General features: G+C 37.9%; 1 long non-coding RNA gene across 1 annotated transcript in view; it reads right to left on the bottom strand.

Annotated features, from left to right (window-relative positions):
- The window catches only part of LOC123510527, a 24,916-nt gene extending 23,041 nt beyond the window's left edge, over nucleotides 1-1,875 (bottom strand). The window contains exons 1-2 of the long non-coding RNA XR_006676530.1: nucleotides 1,686-1,875; nucleotides 222-339 (exon numbers count right to left, since the gene is read on the bottom strand). This is a non-coding gene — a long non-coding RNA (uncharacterized LOC123510527). The remainder of the gene's footprint in view (nucleotides 1-221; nucleotides 340-1,685) is intronic.
- Nucleotides 1,876-13,847: the final 11,972 nt, after the last annotated feature.

Genomic DNA, 13,847 nt, shown 5'->3' on the forward strand with positions numbered 1-13,847 from the left:
CAACCTCATCAAAATGCTTCCAAAACACACCTCAATCCACATACTCAAGGTACGTAAAGTATACCTAAAAGGCCTAAAACACTGAAAACAAACAAAATGCACCAAAAACATACTCATAACACCCTGCAAAACTATTGCACACACTTGAAACATACCAAATATATCCCAAAACCAACAGTATGCATTATAAAAAAAACATTAATATTAAATGGGACACTTACCTAAACATTACACCTTGGCTCCTTCTCCTATTTCGTTTCTATTTCTCATCTCTTCTTCATCCTCCTCCATTTTTTCTCCTTCGTCTTTCTTCTATTATTTCCATATACACGTCTGGGCCTAGAAACACATAAAAAACTCGATGTTAGACAAAATATTGGGGAAATGGAGGGTGACTAAAGTATTGTTTCTTGGTTGCTGCTCTTCTTTCTCCTCGCTTCCTCTTTCCTTCCTCCTTATCTTCCTTTATTTCTCCTTTCTTCCTCCTTGTGCTACCAATATCTACACACCTGAACCTAGAAACACACGAAAACACGTAGAAATCACTAGATATTAGGCAAAATATTGACGAACTGGGATGTTGGAAAAAAAGGCGCCAGCCTAGGGCTATGATGAGTCACCACCTCACCTGTGATCAGCGAAGAGAACGGGAACGGGGGTGACTCGGCTAAATTACGTAAATAATTTGATTTGAAAAATGACTTTTAGAAAAAACGAAGCCACGGGCGAATGCATGACATTTTATAACGTGATAAATATTAAAACTAATTTTCAAAATATCAAAATATCTCCAGCTCAACTAGGTTTTAAAAAATGTCTAAATTAATTACGTTAAAAGTATAAAACATTTTCAACAATAACTTTCGTAAAACGTCCAGGATAGGCAAGCCATTTTCACTTGGCGAGTATTTTGCCACATTTCATGGAGTCTAAGTTATCTTTTAAGGCATTCTACAGCGAGTTAGACCGAGAAGCAGAAACGTGAGCAAATAAAATAAAGAAAAATAAGATGTTTTGCTCATCAGCACCAAACACCATTTTAGAGTCCACATATTTCACTCAATAGATTGATTTCACCCTTAAAAGAGTATAGACGATTCTTTAACATTATAAAGGTACACTTATAGCCTCAAATAAAAGAGCTCAAAATTGAAAATTGAAAATTTTGACCGATAAAAAGACTTTAATATACGCCATAAAACACCACTAAACGCTACGTATTTACCCAATACTGACGCGGAAAACACTTCAAGCACAACGAAACGTTTATAAAAACCATAAAAACACACCATGGAAGTATAATATTACCGTTAGATATATTTGAAAAAAAAGTATTTGACCCAGCAATCAGACTGCCAGAGGGAGGGTGATGGGTGGGGGACCGCGGTGGGAGGCGGCCCGGAGGCAACAGTGGGAGCAATGGTGGCGGACCTCCATATGTTGTCTTTATTAAAATTAAGCCATATAGGGAACTTTTGACTGTAGGATATGAAATAGTAGACTGGTGCCGGCATTCTGACACATATTTGGCTTACGGTAAGTGAAGGAAGCAAATATCAGCTGTTATTACTGACGCCTTGCTCTTTTTAATGATCGTTATACCTATCTTCTCTTAATATTTGCGTACTGTTTTCACTATCATATGAAAAGGAAACCTAAAAATAAGTGAATGGACTTATAAATACCTTTAATTGACGAAGATAAGGCAGTGTGGAGGGTTGTGGCGAAATCTTGCAGTGCTTGTCTTGTCGCCTAACTGGTGCTTGGTGCTGCTTGAAAACTGTCGGTAATATATCAACACTTCACTTCACTTGTGTGTGTGTGTGTGTGTAGACATGTTCTGGATGTGTGTGGGGGTGTTTTGAGTATTTTCGGTAGTGTGTGGGTGTGTATGGGTCAGTATAACCCAGCGCTACCACCACCGCCACCGCAAGACCACTACTGCCGTTTTAACCAGGCACAGAACGTATGTCTGTGAAGGGACTACGTGTGTATAATACTATGAATGTATGATATCTATCTATTACCAAGTCTATCATCAATGAGATACTATACTTGTAAAAATATCAATGATTTACTAGTTATTGTGACATCTTTCTCTTCGTTATCGTGTCCAGCTTTGGTTATTTGTCAAAGCACTATATATCAAATTGTATCTAGTTGTACAGCGAGTGTTGGCAGCTGCCGCAGGACAAGAAACGAAGTGCTTAAAAGGCAGAATATTTCATTTCTCTTATTCTTATATTTCTATCGATAGACTGATGATTTCCCTGACTGAGAGCAATTTAATCAGAGAGTTGTGATTTATGTGTATATATTTATTTTGCACTGTAAATATTTCAACAATATTATGTATGTAAATAAAACTATGAAAGTGTGGATGATTTCAGTCTTGAGTGATGTTATATGAGTGTTTTCCCTCCATGTGTATGTGCAATACGTAGTGATGCTACGTAGCCACCCTGTGTGCTTGTGAGGTATCCTTCCCTCCCCCATGCCCTGACAAAGACAATAGTTTTGAGATAGGACTAGGATCCCTGTGTGAATGAAGCGTGTATGAGAACCTGATTGTCTATATTATGTTAAAATTAAAAAAAAAAAAATATTAAATAAATAATTAAAAATTTTTTTTATAGAAATCCAAAGTTTAAATCTTAAAAGAATTGATAAATCAATGAAAAATTACCTAATACCCGTTATAAGAACTAAGCATGCCGTACTGAGAGTCCGACATTTTCATGATTAAATAAAAAAAAAAACAATTTACTTATACACACATAATTCATTAACTGCTCATTACACAATAACTTTCTATATCGAATCATAACGTAATTTTTTTTTCTAGAACATTGTGTTAAAGGTGTATATATCGAGATAATACCTAAATTTGCGGTATTAGAAAATTATTTATCACATTCAAATCTACTAAGACAATGGCATCGAAGCGAAATAAGACAGCTCAAGCATGTATATTATTAAGGGAATCCTGTGTTCATTAGCTGAACCGTGAATCCATTTACATTCACTGTCATTTAGTATCCATCACAGATTACAAGTTTCTTAGGACCGGGAGTCAGTACTTTGTATTCTAAAATCATCCCAGCCGGTAATCTAGATAAATCCTGGGACACTACACCCTTCCCTGGTAACCATCAAGCAATGCGCTGGGGATTCAGACTCTAGTGTTCACTAGCCGTGCTCTACTGATTCCCCCGAGAAAACGATTCCGGAACCGGTTCCGCGGGCTGATGAATACCAATCTCGGAACCGCCAGCACGCCTAGTATCCATCAAGCAGCGCGCTGGCGGTTCCGAGACTCTGGTATTCGGTGTTCACCAGCCGCGCACTACTGATTCCGCCTGCCAGTTCCTTGAATACTTGAGTTTATGGTTCCTGCTGCCCACTACTATCATAAAACCTTTTACTCACTTTTATGCTATTCTCTCCATCTGTATTTATTAATTTATCAAGAGAGCTCTTCCTCCCAATACAAACTCTAGAATTAAGGAAAAACAAAAACCCACAGACCCAGCAATGATTTCTTAAAACTTTTACCTAGTCACTGATGGTGCAGAGAGAGAGAGAGAGAGAGAGAGAGAGAGAGAGAGAGAGAGAGGAAGAGACTCGTCCAGTAAATAAAAGAAGCTTGTCAAAGTAAACCTTCATTACAAACATTTGATATACATGCAGGTAAACAAATATTTACAGGCATTTACAGACATTTCTCTACAAGCAAGACACTATACCTTTCTCTAACAAAATCAACATTCTTCTATACAGGAAATGTATGTACACAACTTGATAAACAAACATACACACATACATCGTAATTAACAATGGATGTATGTATTGTACAAATATATAGATTGTCATACTCACAAATGTAATTATGTAAGTCACCACAATAACAATTTCTCACATGAATAAACTTTGTGTTTTATATTAAACTCTTTCTGTCTCACTACTTCCTGTGACAATAACAGTGTCATTTACTTATGACATCCATCACTGTTCAGCCCTTTTATCCAGTTGGTTATCCTGTTCATGTGGAGAAATCATCCATCTATCTGTCCAAGCAGTGTGGAATTGCCAGGCTGACCTATAGATAGACAAATCTTCTCACTGTGAACAGGATATAATGATTCAGGTTGAGGTGAATAGCAATACCCACTCACATTATCTCTCCTTTCCTCCTAAACTTCAGTATTCAAGATTTGTTGATTTCATCGTTTCCATCTCTACTGCTTTACCAAGTTAATATTTAGTCATATTTCACCTTTTTTTTAGTATCTATGATATCCTCTTACATTTCAATGTTAAAAGCTTTGATTTCTTTTTTATCTCTACTGCTACATTATATTGAGACACACACTTCCACTTGTTTCTATTCCAATATTTTTTCTGTAATTAATAATCTATCCTGTCTTTGCAAATTTCAACATCAAAAACTTTGATGATGTATATTGCTATTCTTGTAAGGTATTTTACTTGAGTATTAACCTTGTCTCTGTACTCCTCTAAGTACCTATCCATTATTAGAAATACAAGGATGCAGAAATTATTTGTCTTATCTTAGCTTCTCAAAGAATTAGCATTTCATCATTACAATTTCCTTTCATAACCCATTTCTTAGCATTCCATAAATTTTACGAGTATACAAACATAATTGGCATTAAATTTCACTACAGTTTCTACTTACTACACAAACAAACTTACTTTCAATATCCCCACATCAAACTGCAACATTCTCAAACCATCTACCTTTTGAGGCAGATTCACACGTGGCAATGTATGGCTGGAATTGTCAGCCGCTGGAATCTTACAGTGACCACTCTCAGTCGGAATGTATTCACACTACAGTGGCTAGGAAGTGAGAAGTAGTGGCTGGCTAGCAGTGTCGAATGTGTCTGTCTAGTGTCCATGCTCCACACCTTTTAGTTATTTTTGCTCAAACTTCAGTATTGAAGGGTCTATGGGGCTGATATTGCAAGCAGCGTAAGCAGAATCATCAATTGTCATTATGAGCACATAACACATCATCAGTATTACTATTATCTAATATTAACCCAATACTTCAAACCTTCAAATACCTGCAACTTGCACAGTTCTGCACAATCCTGCACTTTCACTTTTTTTACATAAATGCTGCAAGTTTAACTTTTCTTGAGATATTGTAGAAAAGAAAATATTCACCATTACCCATTCATTAGACACTTTCCACCTGACTTGGACAGCAGAGCAAACATGAGCATCACCACCTTGGAGGTGTAGGGCTGACTTACTTTCATCAATAAATTAGGTAGCTAGTTATTAATGAACATTTAAAACTGAAAATTTGCCTGGAACAGCAAAAGGAACATGAAATTTGCAGCATTTGTTTTAAAAAGTGAAACTGAAAGAATAATAGGTCCATACCTTGCAAAACTAGATTTTAGATATTGATAAATAATAGATTACAAGACAATTCATGTGTCATACACACTCAATGGCAATTAATGATTGTACTTAATCTGGTTTGAACAACAAAACATCCTTTTTTCAAGGCATTCTTGTTATATAGAGGATGTCTTGGGTCCCAGACATGCTGTTGATTCCTCACCAGCTCCAACACCATCTTTTCTGCCTTAGAACAATTTTTCTTTCTTTTAATGTCTTGGTCTATAGTGCCTACAGGTAACTTAAAGAGTACTGGGAGCACTGTTAAGCTACCAACCATTAGTGGTGTAGGCAATATTATTTATAGTAATACCCATATTAAGGCCCATATCACCACCCAAGCACATCTTTGGTGAAACCATTTAGAACTTGGGTATCATGGTGATAAGCAGGTAACTTTAAACCACTCAACAAATGGCAAAGTTTTGGGATTCAAACCTACGCGTGGACATCTGCCCGATCCCACAGTCATCACCTTATCCACTTTGCCACCGCCTCCACATCATCATCTTCCACAACTTCCCTTGTGAAGTCACAATGTATACAAAACTGCTAGTAACTGGACAAGACCAATGTGTCGGTCTTGATTTGTGGTGGGTAATTCAAGCTGCTAGGCACCAAAGTCCACCCGATACTTCTATCGGTTGGCAATTCCAACAGCAAATTGCCAAGTGCGAACCTGCCTTTACTCACAAATTTTCATACATACATGAGCATAACTGGATTCAATTTTCACTACAATTCACATGTACCGCACAAAAAGACTTACTTCCAATATCTCTCATCAAATTACAATATTTCCCAAACCATCCACCTCTTACTCCCAAAATTTCACAAGTTCACAAACATCACTGGACTTAACCCACTACAATGCCCACTTCCTCTCAATATTCCTCCTCCTCCTCCTCTCTTAACCTGTTTACCCTATGCTCTTGGCCCTGTGACTCCACCAGCTTGCTAACAAACATCACAGTCATTGCAGAAGGTGTTGGCCTGAGGGGGTGTTGCATGCAGGCCCTGTGTCTCCATCAGGTATTCTATCACCACCACCATCACCTCACAACTCCACAAGAAACTGCCTTGTCCTAGAAAGAAATTGCAACAGTTTTAGTGTAAGATATAAAGCAGAATGTTAGTGTAAGATATAAAGCAGAATGTTAAGTGTTATTAATTGTTGAGGTGATTTAAAGGTTATAGCAGAGGTAATAAGACAAAGGAAATTGTTTATAAGGGTGGTATAGTGGTGTAAAGTGATATAACTTAGGTGTTATGAATAGAAAAAGAAGGCAATTCATAACCTCACAGTAAGTAAATAGGGAAAGGTGATAACAATGGTGGCATTAATGTAAAGGTGAAAAACATCTTAATAACCAAATGAAAACATGATATTGTAACAAAGATAACAAACAAAAAGTTTTAAGTGAAAAAACCAACAATAAAGATGACATAGACAAAAATACTTAATGATACAAAGGAGTACTAATGAAAGGTGATTTTTTTACTAATGAAAGGTGATAGACAAAAAATAAGTTAGAAAAATTATAAATGTAAAAAAGTGACAACAACAGTGATGCATATGACCCCTAACCTCTCATCCACTGTAAACGACCTCTTCTCCAGGCCAGCCACACTGACAGAGCAAGACGTGCGTTGACCTGTGATCCAGGAGCCGGCTGCCAGTGAAGAGGGTTGCTGTGAGGGGCTGCAGTGGGGACAGGTCACTCCTGCTGACCCCATCCCTGCTGAGGTGGAGGCACAGCAGGTGCTACGGAGGCTTGTGGCAGCCGGTGGAGCACACACTCACTGGTCGTGTCTATGTGTTTGCCTTTCCTGTGGGAGAAATGTCAGTTTTGTTCATCATATAGAAGTGGAATGTGAAGAGATGGTACAGTAATATTCCGCTTAACGAACGTTCGTCTAACAAATTTCCGGTTTAATGTACTATATAAAGTTAGACCAAAAAATCAGCATAACGTACAACCACATCCATTTTAGCGAATTTTCTGGGAATGAATTTCCTGGGCGAGGGACCGAACGTGGCAGCTTCACTGTGATTGTCTGGCTCCCCGCCTGTCTCTAGCGCTCCTGGAGCTGAATCCAAGATTCTTTAACAACCTCAGAGCAACCTCCTGCCGTGAAATGGCTTCCATGAAGGCTTGGAGGGACGGTGACGAGGTTGCTGGGAACACCACCTCCTTATATGTGCATTTATGTTCAAAAAACATTTCAATAAGCTTTTTACAGACCTTGCCCGCAAGAAAGGATTGTTTTGTAGTGCATAAAGAGAAATCTTACATGAAATACCGCGGTATTTCATTAGTAATTCACTGTCACTCACTGCCATGGAGTACAAGTTATCCTCATGTCATGAGTATATATGAATACTAAGATATGTTATCCATTATAGCAGGCAATAGAGGAGTGGAAACAAATTTAATATCGTGGTGAAAGAAAAAATGCCAAGCTAAAAAGGTCACAAGAAAAGAAGCAGCAGCAGCCAAGTCGCCGGAGTCTCCGCCGTCTGTGGTCGATCTCATCATCTCTGCTTTATTTTTTGGTATTTCATGTAAGATTTCACTTTATGCATTACAAAACAATCCTTTCTTGGGGGCAAGGTTTGTAAAAAGCTAATAGAAATATATATATATATATATATATATATATATATATATATATATATATATATATATATATATATATATATATATATATATTTTTTTTTTTTTTTTATCCATGTGGTATTTTGGAGACCAGTCCAGAACGCATCCCCCATTTCCATTATTTCCTATGGGAAAATTACGTACGCTTAACGAATTTCTGCTCTACCAACAGCTTTGACACCCCCTATCCTGTTCGTTAAGTGGAGTATAACTGTATTCTTAAAATTAGGAAGATTAGCAAGTACTTTAAACATTCAGACAAATAATAAATACTTTTAATATTGAAACAATTTAAGTACTTTAAAATTTAGAAATATACACTGTTACTTTTACAATTAGGTAGATTTGCAAGTACTTTTCAAAAAGTGGACAATTCACAAATACTCTTAATATTGTCAAGGGTAGCTTTAACATTAGGAAGATACACAAAATTACTATAAAAATCAAAAAACATTTACAAGTAACCTTTCTGTATAATGTTCCAGTACAACACACCCACAAAGTACCTGCTGTGTGGATGGTTCAGATGGAATGGCTGACCCACTCCTCGCCACGGGCCTCCTGGAAGCGGATGGCTTTGTTGAGCTGCATAGCGGACTGGTAGGGTGGTCAGAGTGTGCTGCTCCGCCTTCCACTAGTCCAAAACTCAGGGACCACCACCACCACTTCCTGAGAGCGGCAGAGTTCCTTATTATTATCTTTTGTGTATGTGAGTGCATGTGTGTTAGGGAAACAAAAATGTTGAACTAAGAGGAGAGGTCAAATAAGGTGAAATGTTTAGGAGGTGCATGAAATTTTTTTTGTTTTGTATCTAAGTAGCAAAAAGTGAAAAATACAAAGAAAATTATAAGATAGATACATGAATGGATAAATTAAGAAATGTTACAAAAGAAATGGGTTTTTTTGTGTGTAAGAGGGAATAGCTGGCATAACACAACATAAAAGAAAAAGACAGAAAAAAAACCACCTCATTTAATTGCCAGTTCCATTGCAAATCCAAGAGTAATACCCAGAAAAAAAGAGATAAATGTCTTGAAACCTCCCTCTTAAATGAAGTCATGTAATATTAAGTTGGATATATAAAAGCGGGTAGGGAGTTCCAGAGTTTATCAGAGAAAGGTATGAATGATTGGGAATACTGGCTAAATCTTGCCCAAGAGAATTAGACTAGTGATGAGAGGAGGATGAAAAGCATTGTGAAGCGAGGAGGTATATGAAAATAGCAGTAGGACTTAGTTAAGAGATGCAACATTGTGGTGGTGAGAAAGAGGCTGAAGAGAGTCTGTCAGAGGAGGAGAGTTGATAAGATGAAAAACTTTTGATTCCATCCTATCTACTAAACCTGTGAGTCAAAATCCCCCATACTTGCAAAAAGTATTCCATACATGGACAGACAAGTCTCATGAACAGTTAGCAGAGAAACTAGTAGAGATGCCTAAGAACACCTAACTTCATGGACGCTGTTTTAGCAAGAGATGAGATCTGAAGTTTCCAGTTATGATTTTGAGTAAAGAACAGACCAAGGATATTCAGTGTAGAAGAGGGGGACAGTTGAGTGTCATTGAAAAGAAGGAATAGTTGTCTGGAAGGTTGTGTTGAGTTGATAGATGGAGGAAATGATCTTTGAGGCAAGAAACTTTCTCTGCCCCAATCAGAAATCTGTGGCATCCTAACGGGAACTATTAACTTCCTGAAGGGTTGGTCGTCTCTGAAAAGGCATGGAAAGGTGTAGGGTGGTATCATCAGTGTAGTAGTGGATAAAGCAAGAATTTCGGTTTAGAAGATCATTTATGAATAATAGGAAGAGAATGGGTGACATGACAAATCCCTGAGGAACACCAAAATTAATACATTTAGGAGAAGAATAGTGGCCGTCTACCAAAGAAGCAATAGAACGGTCGGAGGAAAATTGAGATTTTGTATAATCGCACTAGCCTCATCCAAATTAGCAACTCAGTGAGTGGAAGAGGAAGGTAGGCCAGATTTCCAATTCATCAGCAAACGGGACAACTTTACTGCTAACTCCAGATATATGATTAAAGTAGATTGGGAATAAAACAGGACCCACAACAGATCCGTGAGGGAAACCACTCAAAACATCAACATCACGACTAAAAACAGCAGTGGACCACAACTTTCATTCAATGTTCCAACAGAAAGTCACTCAGCCATCCAAGCAAGAGACCAGTTACACCAATAGCAGAAAGCTTATTCAGTAACACTGCATGATTAACAATATCAAATGCTTTGCTATAACCAAACTAGACCACATCAATAGCACAGCCAGAATCTAAGTGAAGGCTAACACAGACATATGCATAAAGGAGCTGATCACTTACAAATAATAACCCAGCACAGAAGCCAAATTGCTGTTGTGAAGAAGTTAAAGCACCGTCATCTAAGTAAGCACATAAATAAGAGACAATAATTCTCTCAAGTGATTTAGAACATATAGAAGTCAAGCTAATTAGATTGATTAGAGTGGGCAATACATTTAAATAGAGGCACAATATTAGCTAGTTTTCAAGCTTGAGGAACCCCCATAGATGAGATACCCTTATTAAAGATAAGGTAGAGAGGGTACCATAAAGTAGGAACAATAGAGAGCAAACCAAAAAAAAAACAATCAGGCGACAACTTTAATTTATTAAACCCTTTCAGTACCATGATGCATTTCCATATTCATTCTGCTTACTATTTAGTGATTCTGTACAGCTTCAGAAACTCTTGTGGGAAATAAAAAAGTGAAGACTTTGTCCATTAATCTATTGACCTCCATAAACTCTTCTTAATGTCAATAGAATGGTATAGTCGTACACAAATCTCAAGGTAAAAATGTATCCCAGTACTGAACAGGTTAAGAGATTTGAAGATATCATCAATACTCACCTACCTAAATGACAAAAGGGAATCGGAGACTTGAAACGGTTAAGTATCATGCAAACACCATCAACGAAGACATAAGAATTGGTTAGTCAAGAGATTAGCCATAGACATACAGTCACTGTGCCACATTATATCAACAAGCAGGAGACCGACAGAAGGCTTGTCTGTTTTCTTTCTCCTCAAGTAAACATGAAAACTTCACATTACCATTTGAAGCAAGAACATTCATACGTTTCAGCAGCTTCACGAACATTACATTTACACTGGATGTTTGCATTTCTGAAGCTAAACTATGCCTGGACCATTATAGGAGAATGTCGACCAAGGGTAGAACTGAGGCATTTAATTGTAATCCCTCCACGCTACAATCTTACGAGACTCAATACTACGAGAAACATTACCAGCCCACGGAGGGCGAGATGAACTCAACTTTAATGGCAATAAAGTGCTTGAACCAATTAATCAAAATGTGTCATTTGTTATATAAATATTTTACATTACACCCTTGTAATTCAAGATCCTAATCATTAAATGAAAAATAATGACATGGAATTAAAATTCCCGCAAAACCAATCAAAATCAAAATCACTCAAGCATGGAGGTGGGATAGATGAAACAAAACAAAAATAAAATGCCAACATGGCCGCAGCTAGGAAGCAGAGCAGAAATAGTTGTTATTGAAATGCAATCAGGATTGGATGTAAAAAACAAATCTAAAGTATTACCTGAAGCAAAAAAAGTAAAAAAAGTTACCCATTGCACTAAGCCTAAGGACTGGAATAAATCCAAAAAGGAAGGTCAGAGAGGAGAAAATGCCATAGGGACATGTCCAGTCCACAAAATGTCTCGAAGGTTAAAATCACCCAATAAAATAACATCCTTGTTAGTACAAGAATCAATGTAGGATAACAAAGTAATATTCCCACCTAAAAAGTACTTGGGAGGATGATAGACAACTATAATGTACAAATTAAAATTTGGGAAATATACACCAAAAGTACGGGGAAAGTCTGAGTGTTGTGTGAGTTTGGAATTGCACGAGAAAATAATAATAAACAGTAACAGTGAAGTTTAAAGAAAAAAAAAAACATATAGAAATACACACACACCTGAATATGTAGGGACTGCACTTTTTCCACAATGCACACCACTGGCACATCAATGACACGAATGATCCGAGTGACGTCCTTCAGCAGGGAGAGCCGATGGTTTAAGATTATATGAATGAGTACATGCACTACATCCCTTGTCATGTCCCTTGTTGCCTCGGTGCCCAGCTGCTGAAGACCTGGGAATGAAGTGATAATGGGGATTGCAGTAGACAAGTTACAAGGAACACTTTTATTCTTTTAAGGTAGGAGGGATAATCTGGCCAAGGGAAACAAAAGCAAAGAAACAAAAAGGCCCACGTAGATGGCAGTCCCTGAGCAGATTACTTCACTGCCATCTATACCAGAAGAATGCCGTTAAAAATGAATGGCCAACATTGTTTACCGTCCTCAAACACCTGGTGAGTGATTGATATATCTTGATGCATTCCTCCTTGTTGATGCTAAGGTTGGTCACTTTTGTGTTGAGGACCAAGCAATACTGAAGGGTGGCGATGATCAGCAACTGGTCCACACGGGGTGCCAGCTGTCCACACCGCTCCTCTGACTGCAATATCTCGTCCGTGTTGGCATTGTGGTCACAACCTATTGTGGAGGATAGGAAGGTCTTCATCGTATGTTTGGTTATGAATCAATAACTTCACTTATGGTCTAGCAGATAAGGACACACCCTAATCCCTCCTACATTAAAATAAAAAACTTTCCATGAAAGGTCATTAATCTACACTTTCATAAACTTTCTTCTTACAATCTGCTTCTCTGTTGTGGAGTTTATGCATACATAATGAAATGACAAGTTTAAAACAATACAAAATGCTGAATTAACTAATGCTGTCTCACAAACAAACATAGACATTAAAATTTCTACAAAATGTGTATACAGCTTCAAAAATTAATCAGCACTGCAAGACAACCCATCAATCTTGATGTCTTACTTGAGTAATGACCATGTGGATTGCCTGTGCTGCTCCTTTACTCTCCAGAGGGCTGGAGGCTGAAGTGGCTGACCATCCTGAGGTGAAGCCAAGCCAGGTGAGTCTGTTGGGTTAGACAAGACAAGCCACTGAAGAACTTGCTTGCTTATGTCTCAAAGGACTGTAACGCATAATGTTGCAAGTTTTGGGACTTTTCAAGGATAAGGATACAGTATCATTTACAAATCATCATGAAGGTTTTATTTAATGAATGTGAGAGTGCCCCTAATGTGCGTCACCTACACTGCATTCATCATTACATTGGATGTAAAACTTTTGTCGTGTTTCATGTTAATGATCAACATACATGAATGCTTCAGACAGACATTGATGGACGAGCAGATGAACCTTCCTAGAGGCAATGGGGGGCAAGACTGGCTTGTAATTGAGGATGGAGGAGGCCCAAGTCTGGGATATTTTTTAGGTTATACTGCTCTCTCCTCTCCGCCATGGAGGACGGACATGTTTCTCAGTGTGCTCCGAGCGTCTCCCACCCACCTGTGTTTATAACTGTAAAACGTACACTCTACAAATCTCAGGAAACGACATGGCTTCGTCTCTCCCTGCAACATCATAACGTGAAGAAGCCACTATTGAGCCTTCCATGGAAAATCCTACAAAACATGATCTCAACAGCTTCACCAAAGTGCAACTACAAAAAAACACGGCCGAAATATTGGTTTAACAAATATATGGGGCAACAAAGACCAAGTCGTGGATATGATATTGGCACATCACAGAGATGGAGCTACATCATCGCCATCCAGTGAACACCGCAGTGT

The sequence above is a fragment of the Portunus trituberculatus genome, chromosome 29 (genome assembly GCF_017591435.1).
Source record: "Portunus trituberculatus isolate SZX2019 chromosome 29, ASM1759143v1, whole genome shotgun sequence".
Lineage (NCBI taxonomy): Eukaryota > Metazoa > Arthropoda > Malacostraca > Decapoda > Portunidae > Portunus > Portunus trituberculatus.